Source organism: Heptranchias perlo, chromosome 36 (assembly GCF_035084215.1).
Source record: "Heptranchias perlo isolate sHepPer1 chromosome 36, sHepPer1.hap1, whole genome shotgun sequence".
NCBI lineage: Eukaryota > Metazoa > Chordata > Chondrichthyes > Hexanchiformes > Hexanchidae > Heptranchias > Heptranchias perlo.
In genome coordinates, this window is record NC_090360.1 from 7,720,862 (window position 1) to 7,739,692 (window position 18,831).

General features: G+C 45.0%; 1 long non-coding RNA gene across 5 annotated transcripts in view; it reads right to left on the bottom strand.

Moving 5' to 3' along the window:
• Positions 1–18,831, bottom strand: part of LOC137303949 (uncharacterized) — a 365,964-nt gene that overhangs the window by 244,771 nt on the left and 102,362 nt on the right. For all 5 annotated transcript variants that reach the window (XR_010958486.1, XR_010958485.1, XR_010958484.1 and 2 more), the window contains one exon: positions 3,263–3,310. This is a non-coding gene — a long non-coding RNA (uncharacterized lncRNA). The remainder of the gene's footprint in view (positions 1–3,262; positions 3,311–18,831) is intronic.

The window sequence follows — 18,831 nt, forward strand, 5'->3', positions numbered from 1 at the left end:
ACGTACACTCCCTCTCGGTCAGGGCATGTTGTGGGGATAACCTAATATTAGGGTTCGGGGGGGGGGGGGTGTAATTTTATAAAACAAAACGGCAGTAGAATCAGAGGGGAGACAGGGTGACGTGGGGTGGAGACCCCTCGACAAGAGCACAGCACTGACAAAGATCTGAGCCCTTGACCCCTTTAAATCCACTATGCCTCACTTGCGTATTCTGTTGAAGATTTCCTCTGTTACATCTACCGCTTGTTTTTTTTTCTCTTACTCTATTTTTCCTTATTTTGTTTGTGCAGCTTTTTAAATTGCACTCCCCTCCCGCTATGTCCACGTTCCTCCGTCGTATTTATATCTCTGCACGTGATCCTTTGTATCATCCGACAGTTTTCGACTAAGCAAGTCCATTTGGTACATCTCTCCCCCTCTTTACTAAAATGGCCATTCATTTCTCAGTTCTGTAGAAGGGAGTCCACGCCTGACTAGTCACAACCTGTCTTTTCTCTTTACAGAGGCTGACTGACCAGCTGTGTATTTCCAGCGTTTGGTGTTTTTATTCCAGACTTCCAGCATTTGCGGTTTATCCTGTACACGACAGTCAGGATTATCATGCTATGTATGAAAGGAGTGGTTTTATTCAGTGCGGTTCACATCTATTAATGTGCAAAGTTGTGGCGTTAAATAAAGCAGGATCGCTCTGGTTGTAAGTGTTGACAGAGGAACTGCCCATCAATCATTCATGATAAGCAACATTAATAACTTGTCCGACTGCACTGAGGGTCAGAGTCTGTCCAGCAGCAGTTTATACACTGATGTTGTTTGATCGGAGATGCTGCTTATGTTACGAGCTAAATGTCCACTTCAATATTTGTGCCTTAAAAGCAGATTGGAAAATGTTCGTCTCCCAGTATTGACATGAGACATTCCAAAAAAATGAGAAGAGAGAGAGAGACCAGTGCTGTTAAACTCCGCACAGTCTGGTGTGAATTGGTTTCGATGGTGTTCAGGTCATTACAATGAGCAATCTAACCATGAACCACATGGCACAAATTCACCTTTGGCAGCAATGATAAGTGCAATCTGAGTTTCATTCTTGCCATGCACATATATACACTGTTCAACACTAATATATTGTCACATGCTGGAATACAGAATAAAATACCGAGCACATATCTGAGGCAGTGGGAGTCAAACAAGCTAGAAGGAAGCACTTGTGTTTATAGAGCACCTTTCACGAACTCAGGATGTCCCAAAGCACTTTACAGCCAATGAATTACTTTTTTTTTGAAGTGTACTCAGTGCTGTAATATAGAGAACGCAGCAGCCAATTTGCACACAGAAAGCTCCCACAAACAGCAATGACCAGATAATCAACTTTTTTTTTAAAGAAGTGGTGTTGATTGAGGGATTAATATTGGACAGGACACCAGGGAGGACTCCCCTGCTCTTCTTCAAAATAATGCCATGGGATTTTTTTTAAAACGTCCACACGAGATGGCAGACGGGGCCTCGGTTTAACGTCTCATCCGAAAGACGGCACCACCGATATTGCAGCACTCCTTCAGTACTGCGCTGGGAGTGTCAGCCTAGATTTAGTGCTCAAGTCCCTGGAGTGGGACTTGAACCCACAACTTTCTGACTCAGAGGCGAGAGTGCTGCCACCTGAGCCACACCGCTGAGTAACATTAATATTGTCATTAACCCTTTCTCTTCCAACTGCTTTTTACTCGATACCACATCCACGCCCTCCCTCCCCCAAAAATATTCGATGCTCCCGTACTAATCCAACTGTCGGTAAGCTTTCCCTCAGTCTCTAAATCTAATGTCACCAACTTGTGGCTTGTATTAAATCTCTACACATGTAGCAGATTCTTGTCTTACTCTCCAAAGACGCCATGGGTGCCCTTTTCAATCGGACAATGGATCAGAAGTGTCTGCGAGCTCCAACTTACTTTTGTGCAGGGACCATGCATAGCAATATCTGAAGATTTGAATTTTTGGGAGGGGGCAACAAAAACTCATTGAACGTTGTACGAGCACGTTTCTTCAGTGCAGCAGCTAGTCAGGGAAACACCCTCAGCATGACATGGAATGGGAGGAAAGGAATGGGTGGCAAATGAGAATCTGTAAGGGATCCTAAAGGCCCATTTAGCATGTAGGTCATTTCTGAACTCAGGAGCTGCTCAGCAGCAAGATCTACTTTGGAGCTGAATCTTGGGCAGCTCCAAGTTCAGGCGGCATGGAGTCGTTTAGTTTCCCAAAAGGCAAATCGGTATGTGAATTAAACGACGCACCGAGTAATGACAGCACTGTTTCAGCCAATGTGTTGGAGGTGGGGCGGGACTTACAGCAAACAGTCTATTTAAACACAGTCTCTATGCACTACAGCAAACAGGACACGACCGAAACTACAGCAAAGTCTCCTGATAAAAGCAGGATTATTTTTCCAGCAAAATGCAGTGAGTGGAGGCTAGTTACATAATACAAATTATGTGCGTAAAATCAACCCCAGTCATTTAAAACGGTGCGGTCTCCAGGCGTGACCGACGGGGGAATTACCCAGTCATCTCTATTCTGGCCGGGACTTGTGGTGTCACTATATGCAGCCATTAAAATATACTGATAATGCGTAATCAGTCTAACACAGAGCTGACTCCATAATCTTGACATTAAAAGCAGTGTGTTAGATATGAAAATTTAACAGCTCAAATGAAAAATAGATCCAACTAAACCAGGGCAGTTTCCCATGGCCAATCACATCAGAACTTAATGCTGTTCTGACCAGGCACCCACACAAGATGCCTTCCAGAGGGTGACACTAGATAAAATCAGGAGCAGGAAATCAGGCTGAATTTTCCTGTCCCTAAGTGAGTGTCACTGTTAACAGACAGTAAAAATCAGAACTGCTGCCCCAGGTGTCTCCTTACAGATTTAAGTAGGAACCTTTTCATTTAACAACCTGTGTGTCTTTGGGGCAAATACAGAAGAAGGTGCCAATTCATGAAGTTCAGAATATTACTCACAAGCCAGCTGGCAAATTGAAACAAGAGCGTTACGCAAACCATTCAAAACAAAGGATTTGATCCATTGTCCACAGTAAAATAGGCAGTCAACATCCTTGGACCGCCTTGTTTTGACAGGCAGCTCTGAGGCCCCTATTGCAGCAAAGTTACCACAGTGACACGGGTTACAAAATGGCTGAAACTGTGCTGAGTCCCCCTGCTTCGTATTGACAGAAGATGCCCAATTTAACAAGGTGCACAGTCCTTACCTGGCACTTCACAGCATTATACCGAGGTGAGAAGGCATTTTCACAGATCTGCAACAAAATAAAGAAATAACTTCAATTAATTATTTTTCAGCCAATAATAATTTTCGCGAACTCGGCAATTAAATAAAAGCTACAAAAATCAACCCCAGGACCAGAGACGCTGCAGCCCCAGCGGAAACAGCAACATAACAGCTCAGGGTAAGGGTACAGCGGAGAAAAGAACTTGCATCCAAAACTGTGTACCCTGTCCAACATCTGTCCATTAAGATTCAACTGGAATATGCAATTATGGGCAATGGCACAGCAGGAATCAACAATTGATCTTATCTCGTGTAAAGATTTATAAAATGGTACATCAATGCTCCAGACGTCGCACTTAGCTATCATGGAAATCAATCTTGGGATTCACATTACAACTGCAGAGTCAGTGCAAAGAAGTGTCACCACATTCATGCAGCAGTTGTAGTATAAATGCAGCCTGAATCAGGAGTCAAGTGTGACTCTCTGGAGGAGCTGGTCTCGCTCTGCTTCACAACTGATTCAGTTCGGTCCTTAGCATCAGATTTGCTAGGTTAGTGTCTTAAAGAGTTAATTCTTTCAAAGTCCTTCAACTGATATTGATGCCAAAGTGTGGACAACACTAAAACCATAAAGATCGACAAGCAAGAAACGTAACGACTAAAATGATTTATCTCTCTGGTCTTGTGGCCAATGACATCATGTATTAAAATCTTTTGAGGCAGAATTATCAGTATTGGTAAGTTATCGCATTAAGAGTCACACATGAAAGTGAAAGGGTCAAATATTTGTGTTGATTAACTTATTTGGACCAATACAATTTGTAGGACATTTATAGAGCTCCATCATGTTATTTAAATGATTGGTCAAATTGCCTGAAGTAGGGTTATACTTTAGTAACTTAAGTTGCCTGAACTAGTAGCTTTGAAGAGGAAGAAGGCTCTGAGGAGGTTTCGCAGAGGAAGGAGAGTGAAATGAGAGATGAAGATTGCCTCTAGCTAAGTAGATTAAGTGACTACAATTGACTTGAAAAGACAGACTCCAGGTAGCTGAATCAGCGCAGCACCAAGAAAAATTGAACTGTTCAGTGCACCAACAGATCTGCTGCCCGATGAAAGAGGTTGTAGCCTTTATAATCATGTCATCAAAGTTAAAGACTTAACTGGAAGCACCCAGTGTTACTTTGATATATTGAGTGCAAAGGTGCCAAGTATGTCCTATCATCTTGAAGACTGAATTTTGTTATACTGTGTATCTACGCTTTGGCTGAGATGTTGAACCATGGCTGTGGCGCCTGTTCTAGTAGACATTCGAGATCCAAGAAAAGCTGGGAGTTTTCCCGGTGCGCTGGTCCTACAGACAGATTGACTGGTTATTCATTTCATGGCTGCTTGTGGGATGGCGACTGGTGCATAATGGCCATTGAGTTTGCGGACATAATGATCACTGCACTTCTAATTAGGTAGCTCAGTGGGTAGCACTCTCGCCTCTGGGTCAGAAGGTTGTGGGTTCAAGTCCCACTCCACAGGCTTGAGCGCAAAATCTAGGCTGACACTTCAGTGCAGAGCTGAGGGAGTGCTGCATTGTCGGAGGTGCCGTCTTTCGGATGGGACATTAAACCGAGGTCCTGTCTGCCCTCTCAAGTGGCAGTAAAAGATCCCATGGCACTATTTCGAAGAAGAGCAGGAGAGTTCTCTCCAGTGTCCTGGCCAATATTTATCCCTCAACCAACATCCCTAAAACAGATTATCTGGTCATTATCACAGTGCAGTTTGTGGGATCTTGCTGTGCACAAGTTGACTGCCGTTTTTCTACATTACAACAGTGATTACACTTCAAAAGTACTTCACGTGCTGTAAAGTGCTTTGGGATGTCCGGAATTCACAAAAGACACTATGATTCAATAGAGTGCTTTGAGGTGTTTTAATGATATGAAAAAGCACTATATAACACCATCCATTTTTTAACACGAAGTTGAACCCAGCTAATACTGCGCTAATGTAACGTTGAAATCCAAATTTATCGCTGTGTTTATGATTCACATTTAGTACAATCGCCCTTTAAACTTCTATTACTGCAATCACTGATACTGAACCTTATAATGGGGTTAACTGTGGTATTACAGATTCTGTTAAATAAAGTAGTGATCATGGGATCATGTCTTGAGATCTTCTAAGCGTGTTGAGAGTTAATAGTGAATCTTCGCAAGATTGCATTATACTCACATTAATCAGTGGCTGTACCTGTTGTGTTAATTGAGTTGGTTCAGGTAAGATGACCACAAAGCCACTTTCGGCATCACAATACACACACCCAAGCACAATGGGGAAATCCCGAAACAATTCTTCCTACATATTTGTTCACTACTTCATAATTCAAGATGCAGGATTCAGTTTGCTGCCAATTTGTCTGCCAATCAATCTTTCTCACTATGATTTATGAATGAACTTTGGTCAAGACTAGTACGAACTTGACTACTAAACAATGATGATAACAGCATTGGAAACACTTCAGGATTATGACTTTAGGTTCCAGGATTGAAGATTGCTGCTTCAAGTTGAAGTGCTCTTGTCTCTCTAACAGTACAGAACAACGAAATGAAATTTCAGCGGGATCTGAAATGCCAAGTGCCTGTGCCGCTGACAAAGGTGGAAATCTATTCTTAGCTCAAGACAGCAATATTGGACAAGACACCAAGAAAATTCCCTCATCTTTTCTGAATAATGCCATGGAATCTTCAATGTCTGCTGGACTAGGCATGGTGGGGCCAAAGTGTAGATAATTCTGTTTCCAAGATGGCTGTACACGCTCAGCAAAGTGTCTATGCAGCAACAACTTGCATTTATATAGCGCCTTTAACATATTAAACCACCCAAGGCACTTCGCAGGAGTGTAATCAGACAAAATTTGACACTGAGCCACAGAAAGAAATATTAAGACAGGTGACCAAAAGCTTGGTCAAAGGGATAGTTTTTAAAGAGGAGGAAAGAGAAGCAGAGAGGTTTAGGGAGGGAATTCCAGAGCTTAGGGCCTAGACAGCTGAAGGCGGATGGGCAAAAGGCCACATTTGGAGGAGTGCAGAGATCTCGGAGGGTTGTCGGGCTGGAGGAGGTTGCAGAGATAGCAGTCTGTGTTAACATTGTCTACGTGGCAGTCTACGGTTCCAAGCTGCTCCATATTACATCAGCATGTACATACACATTCTTCAAGGACACTGCAACGCTCAGTGCAGTAATGCAAACACATTTCAGGAGCAAGAGTTTCAGGCTATGTGAGCAAAATGTTCGAGAGAATGGAAAATATGTCATTAACCTTTTCAAAGTCTTACATGTAACAGACCTTATTGAAACCGCTGGAGGTAAAAAATAAAAAGTAGAAGTGGACTTGGGCTTTGTCCTGTCGTGTGTGCACTCATTAAACGTCAGCCGAGAGAATACTTAAAATTTGAACTAGATTAAATCTCTGAGGGCTAATAGCTTAATTTCTGTACCAGGTTCATGAACACAGATTACTGCGGCCACAGCCCATTGAAGTAACTGTACATTGTGTCATGGTTGGGTGGGACTCCACATCACTGAGATCCCAATCTCAGTCATTGTGCTATGGGCAATTGCAAAACAAAGACAACATATCTTCTGACTGGGAGGTTGGGAGAGGTGTGGGGGGACAGAGAGGGCAAAGGCTGAGGACAGGTATCCCTGGGCCCCCTCTTAGTTGTGTCTAATCATTGGCCCAGAGTAGGATCTATTGGGATCTGAAGGCAGGTGACCTACCCTTTTGGAAGCTGTTCGTGTGTTGCCTGGGAAACCAGGCAAAAGGAAGGAAATGGAGTATACCCTAAAAACACTGCTCTAGTGTACCAGATTGGAGGAAGTAAAATCACTGTATGCTGTATTCGCTCCTCACAATGTTGTCTCCTCTACACCGGGGAGACCAAATGCAGATCAGGCAAGCACTTTGCCGGACACCTCCGCTCTGTCTACAAGTGTGACTGTGAGCTATCTGTGGCTTGTCACTTCAACTCCCCCTCCCATTCCCACTCTGACCTCTCGGTCATTGGCCTCATACACTGTTCCAACGAAACTCCATGCAAGCTTCAAGGACACTGACTCATCCTTTTCTGAGACACCCTACCTCTGGTCTGAATGCTAACTTCAGACTTCAGCTATAGCCTTGTTTTCAAACTTATTTTAATTCCACATCTGACCACCTTGTTCGCCATCTCTTCCATTTCCATGGGGAGTTCTCTGCGGTGACCTGGATAATATTTATGCCTCAACATCACTTAAACAGATTATCTGGTCACTTATCTAATTGCTGTTTCTGGAAACTTGCTGTGCGCAAATTGGCTGCCACGTTTCCTACATTACAACAGTGACTACACTTCAAAAGTACTTAATTGGCTGTAAAGCGCTTTGGGACATCCTGAGGTTGAGTAAGGAGCTATATAAATGCAAGTTCGTTCTTTCTTTCTTTTCCCTAGGCCTCCTACTTCCTTGGCTATTCACTCACCTTTCGTCTCTGTAATGTCTTAATTACTTGACTGGGGTAACCTGCTCCATCATTCCACTCATGATTCCTCTCTCGAGTTTGCTTGCTTTTTTAATTCATATATTCCCCCTCCCCTGATTTTGATTGTATTAAGACATCTGTCCACCTCTTATTTTTTTTAGTTTTGGTCCTCACCCGAAACATTACCTTTCCCATTCTCTCCACAGAGGCCGAGTGACTTGCCGCGTGTTTCCAGCATTTTCTGTGTTTATTTTTTGAGCTGACTTGGCCTTCCGCCGTTCGAAGGATACAATCAGCAAACCTCCGAGAGAGAGAGAGCGCGAGAGACAGCGCACAAGTATCTCAACAAAATCCTTTGGCCCTTTTCTACTCAGCACTTCAGACGTTGGGATGACGTGAGTGAGATATCCATGTGCCAGCTCTCTGCACTCCCGCTGCTAAAACCAGCTCCCTCATCCCAAGGATAGAAGCATGGAACCACACGTAACCCGGGCAACTGATGCACAACCATCTCACAGAATGTTACGAAGAATCCTCCCCATTGAACACAGCAAAAACTAGAAACACAAATGCAGAATCCAGGAATGTTTTCACTTCAAGCAAGAGACAGGACATGAAATGGGACTGGAGGGACTGACAAGTGATTGTGGCCAGCTTTCAAGATTCTCTTCTGGGCTTTCTAAACTTCCTCAAACAGGAGAAAAAAAAAGTTAAGATTAGAGATGTGGGACTACATGGTTAAATTAATATGATTTTTCCATGCACCCAACTCCACACGGCATTCAGAGGAGAACAAAACGCAAAGGCCTAGAATTTCCTCTGCTAATTTTACCAAAAAAAAGTCGACACAAGTATGCGGGAGAGGGAGAGCATTTTTTTTCAATCATCCTTTTGAATACGGAGGAAAGTAAGATTCGAGTGGATAGCAGCAATGCGGAGCTAGCACTCACAGGCACAATGGGCCGAATGGCCACCTGCAGGGTTGAAATTTCTAGAAGGCAAAAGCCTAGAGTGAAAACATTAACTTCAAGCTTATTGTTATGTATCGTACCGATATTTATCAAAACCATTTGAAGTAGCTCCACACCCCCCAAAAAAACTCTCAGATATGAAACACAAACCATTTCATCACTGAAACTCAGATTCAAAAAGCCTTGTTTCTTTTTAAAAAGAAGAAATCCATTACAATTGTCAATTGCAATTTGAAAGAGCCTCTTCATTAATGTGCTATTTAATTCTGTATGCATGTTTGCTGCATAAAACCCGATGCTGAAAATACTGAAGGAGGGGGAGGGAGGAAAGCTCGAGAGGATTACAGTCCTTAAACCTGTTAAGTGGATACATTACACTGATGAAAGGGAATGTGCTCCACAATAGATGACAGATAGAGTGCTTATTTCTGCTGGAAGGGACTAAAAAAACTGCTTTTACATTATTTGTAAAATAATCATTTGGATTCTGGGAGCCTGGTATCTCTGAGTGGCTCTTGGCATTTGTGCTTTCCGATCCATTTCCTGTAACCCAGAGGCACGTACGCAGAACCCAGCTGAATCTAATTCGGACACCAGTCGACAGAAGAACGAACTGGAACAGCATCAGTACCTGGAGCCGGCCCAGGCACCAGGAATCTAAATTAAAATCTAGAGGGCTGCAGTGGGACTAATTGGCCGACACACACAATATACACACACACACACACACACACACACTGACACACACACACTGACACACACACACTGACACACACACACTGACACACACACACTGACACACACACACACACACTGACACAGAGACAGAGACACAGACCAGCTCCAATAACCCATTGGAGTTGCTCTCATGTTCTCCTTCAGTCACGGTCTCCCATGGCACCGGTCTCAGGCGGCAGCAGCAGTATGAAGGTATACCATGAAACACTTCATCAAGTTGTTTTTGTTCGTTGCTTTTTCACGCAAAGCAGTGACACCGGCATAGCAAAAAAAAAAATCAGTTCTCGCCTCCGAGTCAGAAAGTTGTGGGTTCGAGTCCCACTCCAGAGGCTAGAGCACAAAATCCAGGCTGACACTCACAGTGCTGTACTGAAGGAGTGCTGCACTGTCGAAGGTGCCATCTTTCAGATGAGATGTTAAATCCGAGGCCTGGTCTGCCCTCAGGTGGATGTAAAAGATCTCATGGTGCTATTTTGAAGAAGAGCAGGGGAGTTCCCTATGGTCAAACATTTACTCCTCAACCAACAGCTAAGAAAGTGATTATCTGGTCATTATCACATTGCTGTGTCTGGGACCTTGCTGTGTGCAAATTGTCTGCCGCGTTTCCTACATTAAAACAGTGACTTTGCTTCAAAAAGTAACTCCTTGGCTGTAAGGCATTTTGGGACATCCTGAGGTCATGAAAGGCGCTATATAAATGCAAGTGTAGTCTTTCTTATTGCCTGCACAGGCCAAGACGACAATCTTCGCATGACTGGCTTGTGCAGAATTACCCGACACCAGGGAAGATCTGTGACCAGCAAACTAAAGTCACTTGTGTGACTTGGAATCAGGTGCACGTAAGTAATCTTCCAAACGTGCGGCAGTTTCTTCATTAGTTAATCAAGTTAATTGAAATTAGAGCACTGGCAACCAACACGGACCGCAGAACTGCAAGTAGAAGCCATTTTGGCAATATAAGCGGAGTGTGACCGAACCCTTCATGGCCGAAAGGGCAAAGATACGGCCACAGAGATGAGAGAATCGGTTCGATTCCCACACTGTATGGGCTTCCCTGACCTCAGTGTGACAATTAGCCCCAATGCCCCTGGACTAGTGAGGGGAAAATTCAGGGTTCGCACTCCTGGTGGCTACCAGTAACCGCTGAAGAAAATCTGCATGTGTGGACATCAGGTGAATACAGGCTTGATCCCAGCTGTGCTGGCCCCAGGATAACTTAGTTATCTAGCAATTTACTAGTTGACCGGGAGAGCTTATTAGGCCTCGCAGTCTTAAAGGGGCAGTCCCCTCAACAGAATGCCTTGTGTCTTGCTCCTGTCCCCATAATCCTACGATTACCGTGGGAGATCGGCTAGTTCAAGATGTTACAGCTGTCAATGGATTAAATAGGCCTCGCTTCAACACAGCAAATTTGGTTGTTTGCAGATGTTGAAAACAGATGTTTCTCAGTGTCAACAAACCTGGAGGAAAGATTGTTCACTCAAGTTGAAAAAAAACTTTCATTATATCTGAGCAATTATTTTCATTTGTAAAACCGGCAAATATTTCAGATGCTGCCAGCTTGTCTATTTTGCTCAGACAACTGAAGGAGGAAATGCCTGGGTTGTCCAATCGATGTTAAAATAACAGATTTGCATTTATATGGTGCCTTTCACGTCCTCAGGACGTCCCAAAGCGCTTCACAGACAACGAAGTACTTTTGAAGTGTAGTCACTGTCATAATGCAGGAAACGCGGCAGCTAATTTGTGCACAGCAAGCTCCCACAAACAGCAACGAGATAAACACTGGTGGTAATTACTGTCAGTGTCAAAACACTGATCGGAAAATCTAGACATTGACTAATTTAATGAATGCACCATAAAGCATTGAGGGGTCGTGCCTGCACAGTAACATTAACTTGGAGATAGGTTTGCAAGCAGAGTTATAGACAATGATGCGAACTAGTTATACAGCAGTGTCACCAAATCAGTTTGGCCTTTACAAATTCATACATTTTAAGCAACAACTGGGGTGTTAGTATGTGTGGGGCAAGGAACTTGGTGCAAAATGTCACACGTTAACAGATATAACATCAAAAGCTACCCCAACAGGCACAAGTGTGGGGAACATTGACCATAGCAACCAAGGTGGGTTATCTGTTCTCCTGCCAGATAACTAGTGCGGTACTGAGCCATACAAGACAGAAAAGCTTGAGGTTTGATCTGTGTCCTAGTGGTTGGTTGATCTCTGGCTCGTTGGAGTTTGAGGAGGAAGGGGGTACAAAAATCAGCCTGGGCTCTCTCGCTACATTGCTCTCCAGTGATCCCTGCTGGCAAGTGTTTGTGTTTGGGTGATCAGTGAGGCTGAGATTGGACTCAAACGTGTACCTCTCCTCCCCCACCACAATTCAACCACTTGCTGATACTCGCTATGTAAACTCAAACATGCAGAATAGCCATTTGAGCAGAATACCAGATGACTGCTGGCACCCAAGGAAATGTATCTCAATAAGAGTCAACTCCTTCAGGAAATGAGGGAGGTGAGGGAGAAAGTTGTCTAAAAAGTGGAGGTTCTTCCTGGAATTGAACCTGCAGAAAAAACAGTTCCAAACAGGAGAACAATGTCCCCTCAACTGGATGAAGTAACAATTCAATGTAAGTGGATAAAGGGTTATAGCTTCAGACTTTCCACAAGAAAGGGGGAAATCTTAGCATTTCACAAAACAGTTGTTCTCCGTCGCTACTGCCCTTGACAATGCAGCTGTTGCCAGTTGACGAACTAGATATGCAACTTCCTGGGGGCACAGATACCAGTCATATTGATTGGCCTTGAATCCTCTTGATGCAGTGCCCACACATGTCTCATCATAGTCTACTGTGCCTACTTTGCACAGTTCTGGTCCCCATGCATAGGGAGGATATAGAGGCACTGGGGAATGTGCAAAAAAAGATTCACAAGGCTGACACCAGAACTGAGAAGATGGACTCACCAGGAAAGACTGGGGCGCTTTTCTCTAGAAAAGTGAGGGTTGAGGGTGTGAGAGGTCTTTAAAACTATGAAGGGGTTTGATAGGGTAGATGTAGAGATGTTTCCACTTGTGGGGAATCCAAAACTAGGGGCCATAAATGTAAGATAGTCACTAATAAATCCAATAGGGAATTCAGGAGAAACTTCTTTACCCGAAAAGAGTGGTTAGAATGTGGAACTTGCTACCACAAGGAATAGTTGAGGCGAATAGCATAGATGCATTTAAGGAGAAGCTAGATAAACACATGAGGGAGAAAGGGATAAAAGGTTATGTTGATGGGGATAGATGAAATGGGATGGGAGGAGGCTTGAGTGGAGCATAAACACTAGCATGGACCAGTTGGGCCGAATGGCCTGTTTCTGTGCTGTACATTGTATGTAATATAATTTTCTCACTTTTTCCACCCACTGCCGGCATCAAGTACCTGCCAGTCACCTATTCCACAGGCCAGAGACTGAGTGGAGCACCTTGTACTCAATGCGCACGTGCCTGAATGCCTCAAGAGGAGCACAGAGCTCCATACTGTTGTCCGCTTCCCACACCAACCATACTTACGGTGAGTATGTGCTGATTTGGTACCAATTTTGTGCTACGGGACTGTAGCCACCAGGAAGTTGGCCGAGGCTGCCCAAGCTCATTGCGAAGAGGATCCTCTTCGCATTCAAGAGCAGACACGGTCACTCCACGAGCCTGAGATGGATTTAAATCCAGGTTTGAGCGGTGAAAAACCAATGTTATACACCCAATGTGTTATATCTCACATGCATAATTTTTTGAAAGAAAACAAACAAACAAGAGATCAGGCTATCCAACCAGGGATGCAATATTTATAAGCGAACAATTAAAAGTGGAGATAGTCTGGAATAAACAAGGCGGTTAGTCTGGGTGGCGGGAAATTTACAATATTTCAAAGTATACAAAAAACAGAATTAATGTAAATCAGTTCCGATGAGTCCTATTCCTTATGGACTAGTCACTGTAAAAACTCCATTAATGGAGTATAACAAAACACTTTGGTACCATAAAAAATGCACTCTAGAATATTACTAGATCAATCAATTAGACTGCAATCTATTCTATGAGGAATACCAAGTGCACTTTGGTTAAAAGGCATTAAAAAGTGTTACCAGCCAATGCTCAACCACTCCGCACACACACCTATACCACAAAATTATTCTGAGCTGCCCGTAAATCTCAATCTCTGCCAAGTCTGGCTCCAGAGATCTTTCTGGTAAAATCTTTCCATAAAAATGCAAACAAAAACGCTGGGGTTCATTTCTAGAGGAATATAATTGAAAAGCAGAGAAGTTATGTTAAACTTGTTTAGAACCTTGGTTAGACCCACAGTTCTGCTCTCCATATTACAAAAAGGATATAGAGGCACTGGAGAAGGTGCAAATAAGATTTGCAAGGATGATACCAGAACGAAGAGGTTAAAACTATCAGCAAAGATTGAACAGGCTGGACCTCTTTTCCCAAGAGAGAAGGCTGAGTGGTGACCTGATAAAGATCTTTAGAATTTTGAAGGGGTTCGATTGGGTAGATGGAGAGGTTTCCACTTGCGGGGAAGTCCAAAACTATGAAATAGTCACTAATAAATCCAATAAAAAATTCAGGAGAAACTTCTTTACCCAGAAAGTGGTTAGAAGGTGGAACTTGCTACCACATGGAGTACTTGAGGCGAATAGTATAGATGCCTTTAAGGGAAAGCCAGGTAAGTACACGAGGGAGAATAGAAGGATATGCAGATAGGGTTAGATGAAGTAGGGTGGGAGGAGGCTTGTGTGGAGCATAAACGTTAGCCTAGACCAGTTGGGCTGAGTGGCCTGTTTCTGTGCTGTAAATTCTATGTAATTCTATAGAATCAGTTTACCCCAGTAAATAAAGACCTGCACCTTAGCACATCTCAGACCATCTCAAACCTACTCCACGTCGAGTGAATTACTATGACTTAACGCAGCACTTAATTTTCACACAGCAAGTTCTCCCAAACAGCAATGAGATGAGTGGTCGGTGAGCCTGATTTTGATGGGTGCGGTTAAGGGAGGAATGTTGGCTTAGACACCAGAACTCCAGGATTCTCAATGCCGACCAGAAGCGCTGAAACAGTCAAACGGCTCCACGGCTCAAAAGTCTCATCTGAGGAATGGAAGTTCTGACAATGCTGCACTCCCTCTAATAATACATTCAATTCTGCTTTTGTCAGCAAGGAGTTGTCCAAAGGACGTGGGGCACTTTTCAAGATATTATGGATGGATTACACAAAGAGGCAATGGGCAAACCCTCTACCTCACATTAATGTCATGTGGAACAATCAAACAATTAATAGATTCGCATTCAAGCATCCCTCCCTCGGGAGTGCCAGACAATCTGCTTATCTCTACAAAGTACTTTGAAAATCTCGTGTAATCATTTATGATTTCAAGTACTTCTTCCACTATACCAGTATAGTGTCACACTAATTCTAGGAGTGCTGTTTATTTATTACTTGTTCTCCAGATATGGGCAACACTGGCATGGCCGTATTTATTGCCCATCCCTAGGTGCCCCCGAGTGGCAGAGGACATTAAGCGTCAACCACTGTAGGACTGGAGTCCAGGTACGGGCGGGAGGTTGGCTTTTTACAACAATCCATCAGCTTTAGTGGTGCTTTTATTGAATTCAATTCCTCAACTTGAATTGACCTTTGGGTTTCTAGTGCAGAACCACAACCACTAGATTACTTTACCCACAGTAACATGCTTCAACAGTATCCTGTAACAGCAGAGATAAAGTGACCTAGAACATTCTAATATCCTGATTTTCCTTTACCTTTTGAATGACCAAACATTGCTAACTAGCACTACTCCCCAAATGCACTAATAAGTATTTCTTGGCAAACTTCATGGCCAAACAAGTGTCCCGGGAACTGGGTTGGAATTCAGACCAGCCTAATGGGATTAAGACTTCCTCCCTCTGCCTGATGTTAATGGTCTTTGAAGTACACTTTCGCTGTCTAATAATTAATTCAGCACAAGTTTTTTTGTAAAACGAAAGTCTGCACTCTGAGTTTCAGTCTCATGTTTTAAGATTTTTTGGGGCACAGGGAGGCGGGGTGCAAAGGGGCACAGGGAGGCGGGGCGCGAAGGGGCACAGGGAGGCGGGGCGCGAAGGGGCACAGGGAGGCGGGGCGCGAAGGGGCACAGGGAGGCGGGGCGCGAAGGGGCACAGGGAGGCGGGGCGCGAAGGGGCACAGGGAGGCGGGGCGCGAAGGGGCACAGGGAGGCGGGGCGCGAAGGGGCACAGGGAGGCGGGGCGCGAAGGGGCACAGGGAGGCGGGGCGCGAAGGGGCACAGGGAGGCGGGGCGCGAAGGGGCACAGGGAGGCGGGGCGCGAAGGGGCACAGGGAGGCGGGGCGCGAAGGGGCACAGGGAGGCGGGGCGCGAAGGGGCACAGGGAGGCGGGGCGCGAAGGGGCACAGGGAGGCGGGGCGCGAAGGGGCACAGGGAGGCGGGGCGCGAAGGGGCACAGGGAGGCGGGGCGCGAAGGGGCACAGGGAGGCGGGGCGCGAAGGGGCACAGGGAGGCGGGGCGCGAAGGGGCACAGGGAGGCGGGGCGCGAAGGGGCACAGGGAGGCGGGGCGCGAAGGGGCACAGGGAGGCGGGGCGCGAAGGGGTTAATAAAAGATCTTCCACCTCAGGCACCCAGTGTCTGCATCAAGCACTCCCACATCAGGGTACAGCACAGCTAGATGCATAGTAGAGCTCCCTCAACGCTGCCCCAATTATGTGCGCCAGCTCAAACCTCAGGAGAGCGTCCTCATCTGCATCAAAAAGTAAAAAAGAACTTGCAATTATATAGCGCCTTTCGTGACCTCCGCGCCCCAAAGTGCTTTACAGCCAATGAAATATTTTTGAAGTGTAGTCACTGTTGCAATGTAGGAAACACGGCAGCCAATTTGTACACAGCAAGGTCTCACAAACAACAATGTGATAATGACCAGATAATCTGTTTTAGTGGTGTAGGTTGAGGGATAAATATTGGCCAGGACACTGGAGGGATTTCCCCAGCTCTTCTCTGAAATAGTGCCATGGGATCTTTTACGTCCACCTGAGGGGGCAGACAGGCCTCTATTTAACGTTTCATCCGAAAGACGGCACCTCCATCAGTGCAGTTCTCCCTCAGTACTGCACTGGAGTGTCAGCCTAGATTCTTGTGAGCAAGTCTCTGGAGTGGGACTTGAACCCACGACCTTCTGACCAAGAGGCGAGAGTGATGCAACTGAGCCACGACTGACTCCTTAGTGTCAGTGCGACATTCTTTTTCATCTCCCACAGCAACCATCCCTGGTCAGTCTGACTGACATTGCCAATTAGTGTAAATGAGGTGAAGCTTTGTGTTGTCCATTGGTGGCTGGAGTGAGACTGAAGAAGTTTGTTTCACGCAGGACTCTTATAGCCAGCAGACAGACAGCACTATCGTCCCACCAGTCTGAAACTGGATCAGAAGTCAGATCCCGAGTCAAGAGCTAACTCACTGCACCAGCCAGTTCCTGTTTGTTTTTAAATTGCATTATGCATTAAGTCAAGCAATCGTAAAAAGTGTTTGAAACTTAGAAGATGGCAAGTTACAAGGATCTTAAGGCGTTTATGGAAAGTGTGATTCAAAAACTAGTGGAAGTAGATGGGGTAAAATGACAATCACTTTCTGGATGAAAGCTGCCAGGGTACCTTACTCCTCAAGTTACTCTGCACAACTTCTGAGACACCTGAAATTCAATACAAGCTTCAAACACAGTCCTCAACGCAGCTAAAACTACAAACTGAAGCCTTAAAACACCATAACAACAACTTGCATTTATACAGCGTCTTTAACGTAGAGAAATGTCCCAAGGAGCTTCACAGTAGCGATTATCAAACAAAATTTGACACCGAGCCACATAAGGAGATATGAGAACAGGTATCCTAAAGCTTGGTCAAAAAGGTAGGTTTTAAGGAGCGTCTTAAAGGAGGAGAGAGAGGTGGAGAGGTTTAGGGAGAGAATTCCAGACCTTAGGGCCTAGGCAGCTGAAGACATGGCCGCCAATGGTGGAGCGATGAAAATTAGGGATGCGCAAGAGGCCAGAGTTGGAGGAGTGCAGAGATCTCGGAGGGTTGGAGGGCTGGAGGAGGATACTTGACTTTCTCACAATTTAGCTCCAAATTTAATTCAATTTGTGTTTTAAATATTTAGCCAGTACTTTTAAAAGCCAAATGCTTCCAAGCAACATTATTGAGATGATTGAAATCCTATTACTTCCCACTCCGTTTTTTACCCCAATCTCTAGCACAGTCAGGCAAACATGTAGAGGCACAAACGAATGAAAATACAATAAAATCCCAAGGAAATATCAAACGAGCATCACCTCTCATGTTAAAAAAAAACATGAAAATGATATAAAGGCAGTCCTCCATCCAATGGGGTAGTTGCTAAAGGCTGTTTTGCAACCAAGCCAAAAGGTCAGAGGTTTGATTCCCAGTCTGTGCAGAGTTAATTGACTCCACCTGAGGCAGCAACAGGGGTGCTACCCTTGGCCATGGCACCTCTGGGCTGGAATCGCAATTCTCATTGCTGTCCAGTGGCAGAACATAGAAATTGGGTCCAACGGTCATGCAATCGTACGCCAGAACTAGTCAAAACCTTCGAGAGAGAAGGGGAGAACGCTGGAGGGAGAACATTAACTAACAGCATCAAGAGTGACTCACCTCATGACTCCCCAAAGCCTTTCCACCATCTACAAGGCACAAGTCAGGAGTGTGATGGAATACTCTCCACTTGCCTGGATGAGTGCAGCTCCAACAATGCTCAAGAAGCTCAACGCCATCCAGGACAAAGCAGCCCGCTTGATTGGCACCCCATCCACCGCCTTAAACATTCACTCCCTTCACCACCGGTGCACTGTGGCTGCAGTATGTATCATCTACAGGATGCACTGTGGCAACTCGCCAAGGCTTCTTCGACAGCACCTCCCAAACCTGCGACCTCTACCACCTAGAAGGACAAGGGCAGCAGGCACATGGGAACAACCACCTGCACGCTCCCCTCCAAGTCACACACCATCCCGACTTGGAAATATATCGCCGTTCCTTCATCGTCACTGGGTCAAAATCCTGGAACTCCCTTCCTAACAACAGTACTATGGGAGAACCTTCACCACACAGACTGCAGCGGTTCAAGAAGGCAGCTCACCACCACCTTCTCAAGGGCAATTAAGGATGGGCAATAAATGCTGGCCTCGCCAGCGACGCCCACATCCCATGAACGAATAAAAAAAAAGAAACTTACAACATTGTCTGGGGAGGGC